This window comes from Leptonychotes weddellii, chromosome X (assembly GCF_054177405.1).
Source record: "Leptonychotes weddellii isolate Sample4059 chromosome X, ASM5417740v2, whole genome shotgun sequence".
NCBI lineage: Eukaryota > Metazoa > Chordata > Mammalia > Carnivora > Phocidae > Leptonychotes > Leptonychotes weddellii.
The window spans coordinates 10,089,120-10,108,621 of NC_138385.1; the positions used below are offsets into that span (position 1 = coordinate 10,089,120).

General features: G+C 41.6%; 1 long non-coding RNA gene across 1 annotated transcript in view; it reads right to left on the reverse strand.

The window, feature by feature from the left end:
• LOC115944999 (uncharacterized) overlaps positions 1-19,502 on the reverse strand; it is a 63,977-nt gene that overhangs the window by 34,934 nt on the left and 9,541 nt on the right. The window contains exon 3 of the long non-coding RNA XR_004079484.2: positions 9,856-9,951. This is a non-coding gene — a long non-coding RNA (uncharacterized LOC115944999). The remainder of the gene's footprint in view (positions 1-9,855; positions 9,952-19,502) is intronic.

Sequence of the window (19,502 nt, forward strand, 5' to 3'; positions counted from 1 at the left end):
TCATTTATATGAAGCATGAATCTACCACATTACACCTTCTTTATATTCTACTGGGGATTAGTACTGAGTTAATTAGATACAGAACATATCACACTTTTCAGCCCATGCACTAGAACGAGCTTATTAGCTAAAATCTAGAGGAAGAAAAAAATCAAATTGCTCTACTTTTTAGTGACTGAGTCCTCTTTTCCTCTACTTATAGGTAACGTTGTTCGTTCCTAAGACTGTGGCAGGGGAGGGGGACATAAAGAGAGAAAGGAAGTTTCAAGCTCACTCCTGCTTCACTGTGAGCAATGCATGGGATTAATACAATTTCTCAACCCCATTAAGGTTCACTGTTCCATATTTTCCCAGGCTCCCAGACTCCTTATGAAATGATATATACATAAATTAGGGCTACGTCGAAGAAAAACAGATACTAAAGCTCTTAACAAAAGACAATACACCTGATAACTTTCTACCCTTCCCTTTGTTCCTCCCTGTGGATCTAATTTTCAATAAGGGAAATATTTTGGTCAGAAGCATTGGCTACCCCTGTAGTTCTTTTTTTTTTTTTAAGATTTTATTCTTATTTATGAGACAGAGAGAGAGAGATGGGGGAGGGGCAGAGGGAGAAAGACAAGCAGACCATGCTGAGTGCAGAGCCCCATGCAGGGCTCGATCCCACGACCCTGTGATCAGGACCTGAGCCAAAACCAAGAGTCAGACGCTTAACCGACTGTGCCACCCAGGCGCCCCTACCCCTATAGTCCTTAGTAAAGCAGGTTTCAGGCCTCTTCAAGGTGAGTTTAGACTGTCTGGAAACTCTGAGTGAGTCAATAATCTGACGATACATGTCATGTGGTCACTAGAGAGATGATATTCAGCTTAAGGAGAAAGCGGTCAGTCTGTGCAAGACTTCGGCAGCTGGTGAGAGGGTGCCCTGACTTTTGGTACCCTGTTGAGAAGGACAACCCAAGGGTAACAGGGGCCAAAAAAGGGTAACAGGGGCCAAAAGTGTCAAATGGGGAATGGCAGAGAGAGACTAACCTAGGCAAAGAGAAGAGTTCAATGAGATAGGCACTGTCTTCCATGATCAAAAGAGCCATGTGTCAGCAGGAAGTGACTTGCCCCAGGGTCAGAATGTGCATCCCAGGGAGGCAGATTTCAGTCCAACATGAGGCAGAACTATAAAGATGGCCAGAGACTGAACGGGCTGCCTCAGGAAACCTGAGTTTCCCATTACTGGAGATGTTCAGGCCAAGGCAGAAGAAACTATTTATTGCAGATTTCAAAATGGAGATATAAGGACAGCACTAAACGGCCTTTAAGGGTTCTTTGCAATTCAGAGACTATATTATCATATTCCCTTCTCTGGTCCTCAGCCTCAAGTGGGGTCCTAAGAGAAACACTGGAAATCTTCCTATATTACAAATGAGATCTTTGCTAAACTCCCAACCTACCTTCGCCAATGGGTATGGCCTCTCTTGGTTGGTCTGGGAATACAGGAGGGATTTCAGGCAGTGCTACAGGTAGCTCAAAAAAGCTCTTATCTCTGGAGGCCTGGGGGGCTCAGTCAGTTAAGCGTCCGACTCTTGATTTTGGCTCAGGTCATGATCTCGGGGCTGTGAGATGGAGCCTGCATCAGGTTCTGCACTGGGCGTAGCACCTGCTTAAGATTCTCTCTCTCTCTCTCTCTGCCCCCTCTCCTTTCTCTCTCCCTCCCCCCGCCAAAAAAGAGTGCTCTTATCCCAACCTGAGTAGAGCTTAATCTAAGTCAATTACGGATACCTACACAGACACCCTCAAGCCAAGTTGCTAGGTAGCTGGAAATCTCAGATCTGAACCAATCACAGCCCGGATATTGGCTCTCTGCTGTTGGTTTACCAGGTCTTCGGCCCTTGCCATAGACCGGACCTAGTGGGCAAACTCAGATGCAAAAAAAATCACAGTAATGCAAAGACATCCCAGCCACTCGCCCCTGCACTCTGGCACAACACGGTAACCCCTTATTTCCCAACTGTGCAACCAAACACAGTGTATCCTCTTAGCCAGAAAACAGCCTTCTCCCGGACACTCATTCCTAAAAAGCTACGTGCCTATCCTTGCTTCTGCCCCCCATAAGAGACAGTCTTTAGTGATCTCTGATACATGAAATAAGACAAACTATTGATCACCATGTCCCATCAGCGACAGGAGACATTGCCAAGATATTCTGAGTGGCATTTTCTGTGACCTCATTTGAAGTGCTAGCTTCACCTCTCTCTACTGCACTATAGCAAAACCCTGCAATTGTGTAAATAAGACCCTGAGTATGTCCCATGGGAGTCACTGACAGGCATTCTTGCATACTTAAAAGCCACACAGTATTTCTTGACCTGCTCAAGGTCTTTGCTGTGCCACTTTTCCCCTTTACATCAGAGAAAATGAGCTCCTTCACACAATGGAGACAAAAGTTTCCTTTTCTTACTCAGGTCATGGCAACTCTGAATTCACTTCCATCCTGGGCAATAAGAAAACTTCTGTGGCAGTCCGAGGTGGCTAGCACCCTTGGCTGTTCCCTCCCTAACCCCGGATGTAGCTGCAGGTGCCCCAGGGGCTCAGAGGATCTTTCCCAGCTATGATGCCTCTCCTCTAGTCTCAACGCTCCAGCCCTGTTGCATATCTGTGATTTCCATCCAAGTGCCTTGACCCGGCCCTTTGGACAGCAAGGTGATGCGCTGCTTGGGCTCTTGAAATATCAGGGGCATTGATGTTCTGGCTTTAGGACCCCCCTGGGATACCTGTTCTATAGTCATGGGCCAGAGCAGCCTCACTGTTGAGCCCAATTCAGGCCTCCAGGACCCCCAGGCAGCTGGTTGCCCCCCAGATTCCATATCGGGGAGGGTAATAATCTTTTACATCTGTTTCAGCCTTTATGGTTCACAAGTACCATCATGGGCATTTCAGTCTGATTCTAAATTAGCCTCATCTGGGGTTAAGAAGGGCAGATGTAATGGCACTGCCATTTTATAGATGAGAAAAATAGAGACACATCGAAGAAACAATCCTAAAATTTATATGGAACCACAAAAGACCCCGAATAGCCAAAGCAATCTTGAAAAAGAAAAGCAAAGCTGGAGGCATCACAATTTCAGACTTCAAGCTATACTACAAAGCTGTAGTCATCAAAAGAGTATGGTACTGGCATAAAAATAGACACATAGATCAATAGAACAGAATAGAAAATCCAGAAATAAACACACAATTATATGGTCAATTAATCTTCGACAAAGCAGGAAAGAATATCCAATGGGAAAAAGACAGTCTCTTCAACAAATGGTGTCGGGAAAACTGGACAGCAACATGCAAAAGAATAAAAAGGGACCACTTTCTTACACCACACACAAAAATAAACTCAAAATGGATCAAAGACCTAAATGTGAGACCCCAAACCATAAAAATCCTAGAAGAGAACGTTCATAGGCAGTAACGTCTCTGACATCTGCCATACCATCTTCTTTCTAGATATGTCTCCTGAGGCAAAGAAAATAAAAGCAAAAATAAACTATTGGCACTATAAAATAAAAAGCTTCTGCACAGCAAAGGAAACAATCAACAAAACTAAAAGGCGACCTACAAAATGGGAGAAGAATTTGCAAATGACATATGCGATAAAGGGTTAGTATCCAAAATACATAAAAAACACAGACAACACCAAAAAAAAAAAAAAACCCAAATAATCTAATTAAAAAATGGGCAGAAGAAATGAACATTTCTCCAAAGAAAACATCCAGATGGTCACCAGACACATGAAAAGATGCTCAATATCACTCATCATCAGGGAAATACAAATCAAAACCACAATGAGATTATCACCTCACACCTGTCAGGATGGCCAAAATCAAAAACACAAGAAACAACCGGTGTTGGCGAGGATGCAGAGAAAAAGGAACACTAGGGCACTGTTGGTGGGAATGCAAACTGGTGCAGCCACTCTGGAAAATAGTATGGAGGTGCCTCAGAAAGTTAAAAATAGATCTACTCTATGACCCAGTAATCACACTACTGGGTATTTACCCCAAAGATACAAAAACACTAATTCAAAGGGATACATGCACCCCTATGTTTATTGCAGCATTATTTACAATAGCCAAATTATGGAAGCAGCCCAAGTGTCCATCGATAGATGAATGGATAAAGAAGAGGTGGTATATATACATAATGGACTATTATTCAGCCATGAAACAGAATGAATCTTGCCATTTGCAACAACATGGATGGAGCTAGAGTGTATAATGCTAAGTGAAATAAGTCAGTCAAAGAAAGACAAATACCATACGATTTCACCCATAGGTGGAATTTAAGAAACAAAATAAACGAGCAAAGGAAAAAGGAGAGAGAGGCAAACCAAGAAACAGACTCTTAACTGTAGAGAGCAAACTGATGGTTACCAGAGGGGAGGGGGTGGGGGGGATGGGTCAAACAGATGATGGGGATTCAGGGAGTTTATTTGTCCTGATGAGCACCAGGTGATGTATGTTAGTGTTGAATCACAGTATTGTACACCTGAAACTAATATAATACTGTATGTCAACTATACTGGAATTAAAACGAAATAAAATAAAAATAAAAAATTTGGGGGGGGTGCCTGGGTGGCTCAGTCAGTTAAGCATCTGCCTTCAGCTCAGGTCATGATCCCGGAGTCCTAGGACTGAACCCTGCATGGGGCTCCCTGCTCTGCAGAGAGTCTGCTTCTGCTGCTCCCCCAGCTTGTGCTCTCTCTCTCTCTCTCTCTCTCTCTCAAATAAATAACAATTTAAAAAATAAAAAATTTGGGGCGCCTGGGTGGCTCAGTCGGTTAAGCATCTGCCTTCGGCTCAGGTCATGGTCCCAGGGTCCTGGGATTGAGCCCCCGCATCGGGCTCTGCACTCAGCAGGGAGTCTGTTTCTCCCTCTGCCCCTTCCCCCACTCATGCTCTCTCTCTCTCTCTCAAATAAATAAATAAAATCTTTAAAAAATTAAAAAAAAATAGAGACACAGAAGACGCCGCAGGTCGTATGAATAAATGAGGGAGTCAGTATAAGGGACTGTTGAGTAGTACTACCACTCCAATTACTACTTCTACAACAATCATTCCTAACAACAACAGCAAAAGTAGCTTATGGGTATGTTTACGAGTACTGACAGAAAGAATTCAGTTTCAGTGCACAACATTAGAAAAGCAATGCTTCTAATTTAACTTTGCGACTTCAGTTAATTATTCTCTGGCAAGTATCCCCTTTTGAACAGGATCAGCCACATAACTGGTAGGGCCCAGTGCAAAATGAAAACGTGGGGACCCTTCTTCAAAATGTATTAAGAATTTCAAGACCATTACAGCAGAGCATTAAACCAAGCAGGGAGCCCTATGAGACTCACAAGTCAGAAGTCCGTCAAGCTGGCTCTGCTTTGGAGCCCTTAAGAGATATGTAAAAGTCTTAGTATAATGTTGAACTGTAGGGACAATGAAGGAAACATGTATCGGTTCTCTTATTCTTCTCATTTCATGAAAACTTCTGTTTTTTGTTACCATTTGTAAATCTCATATCTTCAAGAGTATCATCAGAATCAGAGATGTGTCACAATTCCTGGACAGCAAATCTAGGGTTGTTTTCATTGATTCTTGAGATAATGTACTTCCTGTGGAGTTTTGATTCATCTCGCGGACCCTATTGAATACTATATAAAACAAGAACTAGAAAAATGGCTCAATCGCCATTCCTCCCGCTCTCAAGCCCTTCAGTCAAGAAAGGGTACAATGAACATGTTAAAATTAAACTAAGCCATGACAAGGAGAAAGGCTCCCTCTGTTAGCCCACTTATGAAGAGCCAACAACGTCTTTGAAGGCACAGCCTCACACAAGACTGGGCTAAGTGATTCTCACAACAGAGCTGCTAGACCTTTTCAGGCTGGAGAGATCCAGTCTGTCCCCAGCCATACTCTACCCATCGCGATTCCCACCCCCAAGCCGGGAGACAAAGAAAAGAATGCTAAGAAAACCATCAAACAGCTAAGATGAAATGTAGAATGCAATGGTATTCAAGTGCACTGTGATCAATGTTTAGATAAGAGCCACGTTTTGTTTTTCACAAATACAGTAATACAGAGAAGAGGGGTTTTCGCTAGGCTGATGTCTTGGGGTTTGCTTTCTATCTTCCATGGTCCTTTTTTCCTGACAAAGGACTTACCATATTTACCCAATTCTAAGATGTATCTTTTCTTCCCTTTTTCACATCTCTGAAATCAGAATGTGCCTTATAATCAGGTGCATGTTACAGTCACTCTCAGCCATGAGGCAGCTGAAAGGGAGCTGTCATCACCTGCATATACTCAAATCTGCGTGTGGCTATTGTAATATCATGACATGTGAGAAACATATATGTCTAGAGAAGCCAAAAGGAGCTTTCAGTAAGAGAAGCCAAAAAGAGCTTTCAGTAAGTACAAAATCACAATTCTATTGATATGAAAGCATTGCATCATAGCTTAGAGGCGTTTGTCTTCTTTCTTAGTGTTACATAAACATAATTACAGAAAAAAGCATCTCAAATGTGATGAAACACTTCATATCTTTAATAGAAGGCAATATATGCCCCTGACATTTTTGAAGAGTTTGAAAAGCTTCACATGCACCCACTTAGAAGCCATCCAAAGTTCATACTGGGAAAATTCCTAGGTACTAATAAAAGACTATTTTTTAAATATCCTTAATGGAATATTGAGGGTTTTTTGTTTTGTTTTGTTTTTTTACTTTTTCCTGCTGTATTACAACTAGAAATTCCCCAACCTGAAAACCTAAACACTAGTAAGAGGTCCCGGCTACATCCAGTATATTGGTATTCTGATGTCAAACAATTTTTTCTGTGGTTATGCTTTTAGAGGAAATTCAAGAGTTCCAACATAAGGTCCTAGAGCAACACTACCATATATAACACATATGATGCAAGCTACAGATGTAATTTTAATTTTCATGTGCAACACTTTAAAAAGTTTAAAAAGTAGGTAAAATTAATTTTAATGATATGTGTTACTTAACTCAATATATCCAAAATACTATTATTTCAACATGGAATCAATATAAAAAGATTAGTGAAACATTTCCTTTATGTTTGCCCTGTCTCTGAAATCTGGTATATACTTAGGATATATCATAGTTCGCACTAGCCACATTTCAAATGCTCAGTAGCCACGCGTGGTTCCCATATTGGAAAATATAGGGCTAGTCAATACATACATTTATCAGCAAAATAAAATAAGCCCTTCCAGAACATCTTGCTCAAACACAGAAGCATTCAGCAGAAATTTAACAGTGGCAGCTATTTCCACAGCACTCTTGTGCATGTGAACTATGATAAATTATCTCGACGATGACAACAATACATTGTTCTGGAGCAATCCTGCTCAAAATAGTCTAGAGCAATGGTCTTCAAACTAGGTTACTGGTACATGAAATCTTTTCAAGGAGTATGTGAGCAGGGATAGTTTGCATGGGATCCACTCTCAGATTCTTAACTCTCATGGGTCTTCTATACTATAACTGATCTGGCTAAAAACAAATTTTTTTCCACATTCTTAAAATTAAGCATTATTTTGCAACTATTCTCAATACTGATCGCTTAAATGCATCATTAACTGGAAAGAAATGCACCTCCTAACTAATGGCAGTATATACTGTTGATGCTGATTCTTTTAACTGTAACTAGAATGTTTTCCTATACCACAAAACGTTTACACTGGTAAAACTGATACATAGAAATTGTATGTGATTTCTTTCAGATAAGATACATCATTCAATTAAAATACTTAAAACCTGTTTTCTCAGATTGTATCTTGAAGTATCTTTTCCAATTAAAGTCAATCCTCATTTCACTTTATAAATAATTATATATTTTCTACCTCCCATTATCAAAAACAGAATATGATAGTTTCCAGACCAATTATTCTTTAGCTATATATACTTACCTCTTTCATAAAAGACGGTTGAAAAGTTTGATTCTGTGGTCTAATAAAATTAATGGATTTTAAAATTTTTGTACATGATTCTTAGTTAATTATTTTCAAAAACCCAATACCAGAGTTCTAAGAACACATGCATACATGTTTACCAAAGGAAATAATGCCTGCCATCAGATTCCTTGTTTTATATATGAATTATAATGTTAGCTACATATTACATTGTTTAATTTAAAATCACATGAGAAACAAAATTATCATTTAATCTCTTAATTTATTTTGAAGTAGATAAAAATCTCATTATAATTTTAATCTATTTACTTTGTTAGTAAACTATTTAACAAAAGGTGTCCCATAATTGATTTCTCTGTGGTTTTAATAATGCTCCTCAAAATGCATATCAATTCATTTTTCCAGTGAAAAATGAAGTAGAACACTTTTTGTGAAGGTACAGTTGATTTGGCCGATTATTTTGATATGGACATTGCCTTTGCCAATTAAGTTATATTATAAATATTTTCTATGAAATCAATGATCCAAATCTGCAGCCTCAAAGTTTTATATTTAAAGGATATAATAAATCAAAGGCACTTTATCAAAATGTTTGTATTGGCTAAGGCATAGTGATCTAAGTATTTTGATTTTTCCAACCTTTTGTAAGTACACTGGATTAAAAATAATGCATCAAAATGCAAGTATGATAGATATAATAGTCATTTGCTAAAACTTGATAAAGTCATTTTGGTAAACTTACCAGAAACTCAGAAATAAATGATTCAGTAAGAAATCCTTTCATAAATTGGGGCTTCTTTGCTTTCATGGAACTAAAGATAAGCCTAATCAAGTTGTCCATTACAAATTTTAAATTTTAATTAAAAAATTTAAATCATGAAAACTTATTTTCAGTGACAAGTTACTGTGATTTTTGACTTACAATTTGGACATTCATTCCACTCCCTTCTACTTATTTATGGGAACAAAATTTTCTGAGTTCTTATGGCTCTAAAAGTGAAAAATAGGAATAAAATTTATACTGTACTGTCTCATTAGAAGTAACAGTCATCCTCGGAGTCATGAACTGACTTGGAGGAAAATGAACAATCATATGCACTTAAGGGATGCATTTCCAACCAAATTTGAGTTTTCATTTTTAGTAATTACTTATCAAAATATGTGATATTTTATACGGTTCTGATAAACTGTATACTACTAATAATTTAATGGTAAAAAGTTTAATATTTAATAGGCTTAGCATTATAGGAACACTTATTTCAATCCATATATACTTTTCACAGAGATATATAGTAGGATGACCAATGAAAGGTTTTTAAACATAAGAATATATTACATTAGGATACATTACTGAGTGGACTTAAATAGAACAGTGATTTGAAGGAGATAAGATCATGAAAATTTCTGACTGTTCATTTTTTTTTTCTTTGCTTTTAAATCAACAATTATGAGTATCAAGATCCTATGGTATTTTTAGTTCACTGAATGAATGTGCAAATGTGACTAAATCATTTTATTTAAAAGTATAAGTGTAATATGCTGGAAATAATAACTACAAACAAACTTATGGTAAGAAATTTCAGATGCCAACTTCAAGATGGGTAATGGAGTTGATAGTTTTCAAAATGATTTTAGCAGGCCTATAATTAGAAAGTTTGAAAACCACTGCTATAGAACACAGTCTCAGTGAAGCCCAGAGGAAAACTAAGTGGGGGAAAGGAAATTTAGAAAGAAAGATTTCTTTTATTTTATTACTATTTTAAATTTCTGAATATACCAGAAACCACTATAAGTTGAAGTATACTAGCTTATTTGCCAGGGCAGTTAGGCAACCCTGCAATGGGTGAAATTTTAGGGATATTTCTGAGCAATCCATAAACACTGTACTTACTCACTATGGTCACTAGGTGACAAATACACACTGGGAATGAAGCCCTCTTCCCCTCTTCCCCACTTCCAAGAGCTCTCTCAATCGTCCAATCTCCTCCTGCAAACGGGAAAAGGACATGAATAACAACGACAATCACAACAAACAATAGCAAGAAATATTTATTTCCATTTGCCAGGGACAGTAATAAGCCCTTAACATCTCTGAAAATTTCAGAAATGGCCTTGCTTATGAAGGTAATCTACCCTTCATCAATACCATTTACAAATAATGTTAAGACATTCTATGATATAACCATGCAGTTTGACCACAAAACCCAAACCTTATGCAGCTAAGAAATTCACCTCTGGTAAAACCAAAAAGCATCAGCAGCATCTATGACATTCCAAGCACAAGGCTATGACTTTCATTTCACTGAATCTTCAAACAACTCTAAAAGATAGGTGCTAATATTACCCCCAAATTACAGGTGAGAAAGCAGGAAAATGGCCCCAAATCATTGGGTTAGTAAGAAAATGCAGGCTTGGCTTTTTTTCCCCCCAATTTAATAGCCATGCCCTTAAGTATTATACTGTGTGATGTTTCAGTGGTGTGTGTGTGTGTGTGTGTGTACATGTGCACGTGTGCGTGTGCATGCATGCATCTACGTATCTTCCTGTATCTGGCTGTGCACATTTGTATTTCTGTGCTCCTGTGTGATTCTATGCCTGTGGTTCTGTGCATGTGGAAGTGTGTGTGCTTTCATGTGTGTGTACACACACAAACACCTGTGCACCCAGATCTTTCAGATTTCTTTCTGGAAATCTCTCTACATCTGCTTTTATACTGTATAGCCATATAGGGAACTCAATAATTTCCATTTTCTCTTGAAGAGGCTAAGAAAAAGGTACATTAAAAGTCACAGCCTCCTTTGGAAAAGTGTTTATTTGTGTGTGCTTTTTTAAGTACCTGAGTCTCTGTGTTTTCATATGTATAAATCTCTGCTTACGTCTCCATGTCTGTGCATATGTCTGTGTTTCTGTTTGCAGCATGACTAAGTCCATGTATGCATCTATATGCTTATGTTGGCAGATCATTCATATATTTGATGTACATTTAGGATTGAGTGCCACATGGGCATAAGAGTACATCTGTAGATCATTTGTGTGTATGTACACATGTGCCAGTGTGTATATATGTTGACATGTGAAGGTACACGTCTGTGCTTTTGTGTGCCTGTGGATATGTCTGTATTTTTTTTTTTTACCATGTTTAGGTCTGTGTTGTCTGTAGATATATGTGTATGTCTCTTCCTTTTATATCCTGAGGATGTTGTGTATTTCTGGCGGGTACAGCTGGCATCTGAGTGGACATCTGCATGTGCACTCATACATCTGTATAGGCAAGTGCTTTTACGAAGTTCTGTGTGCATGTGCCTGTAAGAGAGGTTTGGAGTGTGTCACCATCTGAGTAGGTGAAATCTTGCCTTTTTTGGAGGCAGGACTCATGTCTCTCTCTAATACATAAGTCTGTGGAACTACACCTGTATTCCCATGTGCAGATCTCTGCATCTCTCTCTATGTGGAAATGTTTAGTCCTCATGTTTGCTGCTTGCAATGGTTCATCTGTGTGAGTAGCTGCATGTCTGTATGTCTGTGTGGACATAATGTCTGTGTGTATGTCTGAGTGTCAGTCGCTGTGTCTGTAGCTATACGTTCTTGCTGTAGGCCTCTTTATCTGTGTCTACGGGCTTCTATATTCACACGTGCAGGCCTCAGTGTTCATCCATCAGTTCCTCCACCTCCGTTTGTCTGTGTATGTCTGTGTGACCATCTGCATGTCCACAGGGGCACGTGTGAGTGCATCTGCAAAAACCCGTCTCCATGAGAATGAATTTCTTTGGATGACTCTCTGGGTGAATGCATATGTGTCTGTGTGCAGATGTTTATGTTGCTGCATAATACAAGGACTCCATCTGCATGAGGATTTTGCACGTCTGTGTGTACATGTCTGTGTGCACGCTATTGTGGCTCACGTACTCATCTGTTTACATGCATACACATGGCGACACATTCAAGTGTCTGGAAGGTGTGCTGGATTCTGCCAGGGTGTGCATGCATTTCTATGACTATTTGTGCAGATCACCAGACATGCATGCTTCTGTGTACATCTGTGTGCCTGTGTTCGGGTGCGTGTCTGTGGGCCTCCATGTCTACCTGTACATCCATGTAGAATTCCTGCATGCATGCAGCTCTGTATGTATGCTTCCGCATGCGTCTGCCCAAGCTTCTGTAGCCATCTCTTTGTGGTTCTGTATGTGTGTGTGGCCCTGCACGCGCCTCTCGTGCATGTGGGCGAGCCTTTGTGAGTGCAGATGTGTTTGCCCACATATATTTTTGTGTGGGTCTTTAGGCCTGTGTCTCTGTGGGTAGGTATATGCTTCTGCATAGAAAAGCATGTCTGCTAAACTGTTTCTTCCCTGCCTCTCTCTCTGGATCTATACAGAACACATCTCTCTTCTCTATAAAAGCATCTCTCTCAATGCATATACCTCTATCTCTGTGTGTGGATGCATGTAGAAATCTCTTTATGGATCCATCTCTGTTTTGTATCTGTGTGCATGTATATTTCTCCATGTACAAGTGCATTTATATGTGCATACCTGTGTGCTTGTGTATTTCCATATGCACACCCACATGCATGACTCTTCCTTTGTGTACCCTCATCTGCGTTGTCATGCATGTGTACGCACTTAAATGTTCATGGTAAGCAGGGGCACTTATGTGGCATGTGCAGGCATGAACGTGCTTATGCCTGTGTGTTCTGATAACAACTATGCTTCTGTGTGCACATGCATATGACTCTTTGGGCAGGAAAACGCCAGTAAACACATGTTTAAAACACATGTATCTACCTATGAATGAATCTCTATGTTGCAGTGTTTGGGCGAATGCCTCTGTGTCTGCATATCAGTAAAAACACATACACCTGTGTCTGTGTATGGATGACTCTATGCATCTATGGGTATGTGTGCACACGTGCAAACACATATGTGTTTGTGTGGGTTCAAGAATGCCTGTCTACATGTCTACATAAATGTCTGGGGATGCCTGAGAATGTGTCTAGGCCTCATGAGCCTCTAGAGGCATCTATGAGTTTTTGTATGTGCATATGTGTGTGCATCTGTGTGTTTGCACCTTTGAGGTTCTGAATCAGTAAATATATCCTCTGGATGCTAGCCAGGTCAACATATATGTCTGCATGCTTCTCTAGGTCTGTGTGAATGTGGATTATGTATTTATGACTATGTGTCACTCTGTGCCTACATACAGAACTGTGGGCACTTGCGTGGATCCATGTGTATGCATATGAGTATCTGTGTATACATGAAATGACCCCTGTCGGGACTCTGAGTTTTATGTTCATACTTGTGCCAACCTATGTCTCTGGCTGTGGCTGTAAGAATATACGGTCTGTGGGATTATGATACATTTGGAGGTCTGGGTCAGTGTGAACATCCCTGGCACTCTGTGTGTGTGTGTGTGGGGGTGTGTTCTAGTGTATACTTATCTAGGATGAATATATGTGTGTAGATGGGAGCACTTTGTTCCAGAAAGACTTTTCTGGTCATTTCCACCCCTGCTTTTCTATGATACAGCCGAAGGGGCTCAAGATTTTCTTCCTACTCTTGAGGTAGCCAAGAAAATAAACATTAAAATATGGGCTTCTTTGGAAAATGTTGCTGATTGAAGATGGTAATTATGGTATAATAACACAGAGGATTTTTATCATCTGAAGACAAAAAGCAGGTGGCTGCTCAGTTCTTCAAATCCTGCTGCCACTGCAGACATTTCTGTCAAAGACTCTGGCCTGCACCTACCTTCCCTCTCACCTCTGGCCCCAGCCGGAGCCCCCACACTGCCTCCTGGCTGCCCCAAGCCCACGTCATATCGCCTGAATCCCACCTTCCGCTTCCCCAGGCTTGCCTATGACAAAGGGCCCCAAAGGTAAGACTCCGACTTTCTTCCTCATTCTACTTTGCTTTGGCTAGAAATTCAGATTAAGATACCTGGTGTTATTTAATCCTTACAACAGCCTGGGAGGCAGGAACCAGGGTCATCCCCAGTTTACAAAGGAGGGCTGAAGATGGGGGAGTTCAAGTGCATTCTGTAGGTCATATGGCCAACAAATGGCAGGGGCAGAATTCAAAACCAGGCCTGATGGACACCAAATCCATATCCCTTCTGCTCTACCACTGACCATTTCTACTATCGAATGTGCCCGGGTCCCAGCAACCAGTAAATAGGCGTGTTTGCCTCCAAAGACTATATTCTAAACCTTGGTTCTTTCTTGAAATGACCTCATTTAATTCCTGGAATGACCTCAAAGGAAGTGCCCTGTCCATGTTTACATGTGAGTATGCAGACTCAAAGAAGTGAAGTCACTTGCCAGAGTTCTGTGGGAGCACGTGGGCCCTCTGTCCGAACCCTGTGGAGCAACATGTTGAGGCTAAATGTGATAGAGTATGTGCCTCGTGAAGTGCAGCTCAATGTTCTAGTGTCAGCATACATATTGCTCTGTCCTTCTTGGTGTGTGAGGCCTCCTGAGTACTGTGTAGTGAGTTTGGGTATTATTAGAGGTGTCTGTGAAGTCTGGGGCAAGTCTGGGCGTCGTGGGGTGAACAGGTGTGTTGTGGATTACGAGTCTCTGCATATGGCTCTTCTCCGGGTTGTGGTCTGAGTCTCTGAGGACTGTGGGGCAGGTCTGAGGGTTCCGGGGCTAGTTTCTGGGTTAGGTGGCAAGTCTCTGGGTAGTGCTGTGAGGCTAGACATTATGTGGTGAAATGCATCGTGGGTTAGGGGTCTTGTTGTATAGCTAGTCTCTGTGCTATGACATGAGGCTAGGTGTGGGGGGAGTCTGGCGAGGTAAGGTGAGTCTGAGTGTGGTGGAGAAAAATCTTTCTGTTATGGGGAAATCTCTTTGTACCTGTGTGTGGATGCTACATGTTTGGGGGTGATAAGTCTTATGTTGTAGGGTGAGTCTCTCTGAAGGAATGTGGGTCTAGGTGTTGTGGGGCAAGTGTATGGGTTTTGGGAAGTATTAGTAAATTGTAGGTCCTATGAGTGAGTTTCTTGTGATGTCAGTCTGCGACTAGTATGATTCATGTGTGCACTGGGAGGTTGGTCTCAGTGCACATTAAGGGAAGCAAAGCAAGGGCAGACGAGGTGAAGCAGTGGATTATGGGTTGTCTCTATGAATTATGGGTCCTGTGAGTTCCGAGCTTCTGATTTGGAGGAACTGTGCTTTGTGGGAGTGATTCTGGGTGTTCTGACTTTCATGGCTGTGATTTTTTGGGGTGTACTGTCAGGAAAGTTGGGATTGTGGAACATGTCCTTACATTATAGGGCATGTCTAGGTGTTGTGATGTAGACATCGCAGTCTGTACATTTTGAGATATATCTTGGAGTAATGGGGTGAGACTATGTGTCATGGGTTGATTCTAGAGATTCATAGCAAATTGCTTTGTCATAGGGCCAGTCTTTGCATTGTAGGGTACGTCTGTGTCTTATGGGGAATCTGTGTGGGTTTTTTTTTTAAAGCAGGGGGAGTCTCTCAGGTATGGGGTTGTGTCTGTACATGGTATGGCATTTCTAGAGGTTGTGGTCCAATGCTGAATATCGTGCAGCAAGTGTGTATGATACACACTGATTGCGGATGTGGTGTTGCGTGCGTTCTGGGGTTGTAAAGAGAGTATGGGTTGTTACGGGCAAGTCTGGGTATGAGGGAGCTTGTGTTTGTGCTGTAGGACTACTCTATGTGCTGTAAGGCATATATGCTTTATGATGTATTTCTGTGTGTGATGGGGTAGGCCAGTGTGTAACTGAGTGTGTCTTCAGTTGGAGATTTTTATGTTGGGTGATGATTCATTTTGTGGGGTGAGTTTGTGTGGCGGGCATGTCTATGTATCATGGGGTGTGTCTCTCAGTGGTGTGGGGCAAGTCTGCATATTGTAAAGTTTATCTGTAGCAGTGGGTCATGTATTGATTTTGTGGGGTGATGTGAGATTGTGATGAGATTTTTTGTGTGTAGGAGAATCTGAGTGCTATGGGGCATATCAGTGCATTGTGGGGAAAACCTGGTATGGGTTGAATTTGTATCCTGTGATTTGATTCTAGATGTTTAGGAGTGAATTTGCATTTGGGATAAAGTCTGAGCATGATGTGGCCATTGTGGGACTGTGGGGAGCATCTGTGTATTTTCAAGGTATTTTGTACATTGTAGGATGCATCTTTTCATTGGAGGTTTTGCCAAGGTGTTGTGGGGGTGAGTATGTGCACCATAGACCGTGTCTAGGTTGTGGATCGAGGGTGCCTTGTGGGGCAAGGCTATGTAGTAAAGCATGTCTGTTGAGAAACACAACTGTGGAATATGTCTTCATCTTGTGAGTTAAGTCTGTGTATCCTCGGGCAATTCTGCATTTGGAGATAGTTTTCCTTTGTGAGGTATTTGTCTTGTGGAGTGACTGTGTGTGTGTGTGTTGGGGTGTGTGTGTTACATCAGAATGCAATTCTGTGTTGGTAGGAGAAACCTATGTGTTATAGAGTACATCGGTCCATAGGAAGCTAGCTGCATCAACGTATCATGGAGCTATTTTGTGCATTACATGTAAAACATGTCTTAGTGTCGTATGGCAAGACTGTGAATTTGGGGGTGTGGCTGGATGTATGCCGTCTACTCTTACCACAGTGGAGTAACTTTATGTTGTAGAGTGAAGCTGTGCATTGTAGGGAGATTTTTGCATTGTGGAACTTAACTGTGCGTTCTAGGGCATGTCTTGGCGTTATGGGGTAAGTCTGGGCATTGTAGTGCAAGTCTGTTCATTGTAAGTTCATTGTACGTATTGTGAGGCATTTCTGTAGTATTATGGTGCAAAAGTGAGTTTTGAGGCCAATCTAGGTGTTATGGTCATACTGAATGCCTATGGAGTAAGTCTTGGCATTTTTTGGAGAATTTCTACATTGTGAGGTAAATTTGTGCATTGTGCTGGAATTCCATGGGCTGTGGTAGGAGTCTTATGTCATGGAGCATGGGTGACATCATAAGTTGGTCTAAAAATTGAGGGGTGAGTGTGGAGGTTGTGGGAGAGTCTGGGTATTGTGAGGCTCATAGACATGTTGTGGAGTGTTTCTTGGTGCTGTGGCACCTATCTGGCGGTTGTGGTATGTGATGGGCTAATTCTTTGCTTTGCGGTTGAGTCTGCATTGTGGGATAACATGCGTAGGGGTAAAGTCTGTGCACTGTAGGATGAATCTGGAAGTTGAAGAAATTTCTATACATTTGTGGGTCAAGTCTGTTTTCTGTGGTACGTTTTAGGGCTACTGGACAAGGATGCTGGTGGGGGTGGGGTTGAGTCTAGGCATTTGAGGATGTGACTGGATGTTGTGAAGGAGTCCACTGATTATGGAATGTATGTTTTGAGAAAAGTTTGTAAGCTGTTATGCAATACTGTGTGTTTCTGGGGGGTCCGTATCTTTTGTGGCGTATCTGTGTATTGTGGGATGTATGCTGTGGGAGAAGCTGTCCATTTTGGAACAAGTGTGTGTTTTTGTGCAATTTGGGATGCTGTGAGGTGGACATTATAGGGAAAGCTCTGCAGTGTTATTGGATTCTGTGAATTGCTTGGGGGGTATCTAAGCTGTGACTGTTGTCTATACATTGTACTGTGCGTCTGGGCATTGTGGGACAAATGTGAGCTGTCAGTTCGCTCTAAGCAAGGGCAAATCTATGTGCTATGCTGTGTTTGATGCAGGGTGGGTTTGTGTATTTTGGGCTGAGTGTGCATGTTTGGCACAAATTTGGAAATTGTGTGCTAAGTGTGTGATGGGGGAGCCTTCGTTCTCTGGGGTAGGTCTGTGAGTTGTCGGTCATGGTTGTACATTATGATGCAGTTCTGTACATTGTGAGACAACTCAAAAAACTGTGAGCTGAGTTTGAGTGCCGTTGTTCCTTTCTATTCATTTCAGGGCAACCATGGGCTTGGTGAGGGTGTTTCCGTGGGGGCATATTTTTATATTTTAATATGATTTGGCAGCTATTTTTAGAATCTGTGTGTCATATTGTGAGTTTGAAACGCTCTGGGTCAAATCTGTGCAAGTTTGGGTTTTGGTGCAAGTTTGGAGTTTGTAGGATTAGTGTGCTGTGGGGCAAAAGTGTGTCACGCTGAATCTATATCTTGAATCGTGAGTTGATGTGCTGTGATGTAATCCTATGTGCTGTGAGAGAAGTCTGTATCTTGGGACACATCTCCACATTGTAGGGTGTGTCTACGTGTTGTAGTGTATGTGTGTGCGGTGCTTGGGCATATCTTTGCACCATGGAGTAACTGTGTTAATTGTGAGGTTGTTCTATATATTGTAGGATGGATTGTGTCTTGTGATGCTGTTCCATGCCTTGCTGGGAGAGGAGGTTGAGTTTTGTCACTGACCCCAAACGTGTTTTGGGATCCGTCTTCTGCTGAGGGGTGTGTGTGTGTGTGTGTGTGTATTTTGTATCAACTCTGAGTATTGTGTGACACATCTATGTGTCATGAGTTGACCCTATACAACGCATGGCAAATCTATACACTCTGGGTGGTTTTGTGTGCTTTGGTGTGGGTCTATGAGTGGTGAGCAGAGTCTTGGCTTATATCTAGGAATTGGAAAGAATGTCTGAATGACCGTGTCATGGAAGAGATGCATGGGGGGGCATGTTTCTGCATTGTAGGAAGAGTCTCGGGACATGAGATGCATCTCCCCATTGTGACTTGATACTGTGCATTGTAGGGGGCATATCAGTGCTTTGTGATATGATTCTGTGCTTTTTGGGAAGAGTCTGAGTTGTGCATTTGTGTCTGTGCATTGGGTTTTTTGCAATTCTGTATGCTGCACAATGAGCTAGTTGTCGGTGGAGCTAGAAAGTCTGTGTAATGGGTTGTGGATGCACATTGTATGATGTGTCTTTGTCCAGCAAAACAGGTCTAGGGGCTCTGTTGCTCCTATCCTCCCTGTAAGCCAGGTGTTTTTGTGGCAAGGTGAGGGTATGTTGTAAGGCATGTCTCTGTTGTAGGGCACGTCTGTGCATTGTTGCCCAGCTAAGTGCTTTTGAGGCAAGTCTGCATGCTGTGTATTTCTGTCTGTGCATTAATGATATGGTGTTTCTGGGTACTGTGGAGTGAATCTGGGTATCATGAGGTGATTCTGGATGTTGTGACACATGTCTGTGCACCTTAGGATATGCCTTTGTGTCCGAGGACAAATCTAGGGTTGTGATATTAGATCAAACTGAGGAGGGTGGACCTGTGCTGCACGGGATGAGTCTGCACATTGTGGATTAAAAGTTATATGAGGCATGTGTGTGTCATATACGAAGTGTTCTGACATCTGTCTGGATTGTGGGGCATGTTTATGCATTGTATGGCGTGTCCAGGTGTGGACGGGCAAGTCTGTGAGTTGAGGGGCTTATCTATGTATTATAGGGCCTCTATGTGGTAGAGAAGTGGGGGCGGGGAGGATGCTTTGCTGTGAGCCTTGGTGTTGTGGTTCTAGTGTTTTCATTGTGAAGTGACTACATACGTTGTGGAGCAAATCAGCTGTGTAGAGTGAGTCCATGCACTATGATTCCAACCTCTGCAT